This window comes from Cottoperca gobio, chromosome 9 (assembly GCF_900634415.1).
Source record: "Cottoperca gobio chromosome 9, fCotGob3.1, whole genome shotgun sequence".
In the NCBI taxonomy this organism is placed as follows: Eukaryota; Metazoa; Chordata; class Actinopteri; order Perciformes; family Bovichtidae; genus Cottoperca; species Cottoperca gobio.
Genome location: NC_041363.1, coordinates 8,890,963 through 8,892,214, shown reverse-complemented (window position 1 = coordinate 8,892,214; position 1,252 = coordinate 8,890,963).

Below are 1,252 nucleotides of genomic sequence, written 5' to 3'. Positions count from 1 at the left end.
TAGAATACGTTTTCACTATAAAGCCCCACCTCCCGTTGAGAGGGTGGAAAGCATAATGACTTCACTAGCTGGGTCATTTGGAGGAAACGCAACTGCTCAGCCACACGTACAGATCATAACTGTGTCGTGCATCCTTCTTATCTTGATAGTCACTTGGTAACTCTTGTTTTGTATTAGGCAATTTGCCTGCGCTTCAAATTCCGACACTGCAACAAACCTACACTTTGCTGTGTTAAAGACTAAAGCAGAGCAGAGCAGAGCACTGGAGTTATTGCACCACTTCACCACTATTTACATAATACTGCCAGCAAATTAATGATAGCTGAGGGTCAACGGCATTGAACAATCCAATAAAATATGTTTGGCTAATTATAGTTATTGTTATTTTTCAAACAATTGTAATGGCTATTGTTTGAGCAAACATCCAGAAGATGAATTGTTGATGTTGGTTAGAGGGGCTACAGGGGGAGTGTGGCAGCTTTGGATCTGTCAGTCTCTCTTTGTCTCTTTTTTATCTTTGAATTGGCCCCCACTGGCCCTTTGCAGATTCCAGAGAAGCCATTTACAGTGCAGGCAATCTCTGAACGAGCCAAAGAAGGGCCAATTTCATGGGAACTGAGTCTGAAGCAGGCTGCACATAAAAAAGAGGCTGTTTCAGTGTTCAGTGAACGGCTGGGGGTCTGTGCAATGGCTGCCCAACAGTGACACAGGCACACAAACTGATCTCTCACACACACACACACACACACACACACACACACACTCATACAAACTGACCACGTGATCATACACTCTCACACACACACACACACACACACACACACACACACACACACACACACACACACACACACACACACACACACACAAATAACCCTGCCATGCACTGATGCAAAGGCTCACACATGAACACACGCACAAGCTGTGAACTCCAGACAAACTCACTCCAGACATTTAAACACACACACACACACACACACACACACACACACACACACACACACACACACACACACACACACACACGATATTCAACTGTGGGTCAGTGGCATGGGGGTTTAAGATCTTGGATAATGGGAATGTTCCTGAGCTCTGTAATTTATTTAGCAGCCATTCTTAGATAATCCAGGACAGATGTAAGGGATAAAAGTCACAGGTTTCGGCCATATTTTACCTCATAAAATTTGATTTCAGATCACTTTTCCTAACATTGTACACAACGTGCGACGCTTTTCATTACTAAGATTTGATC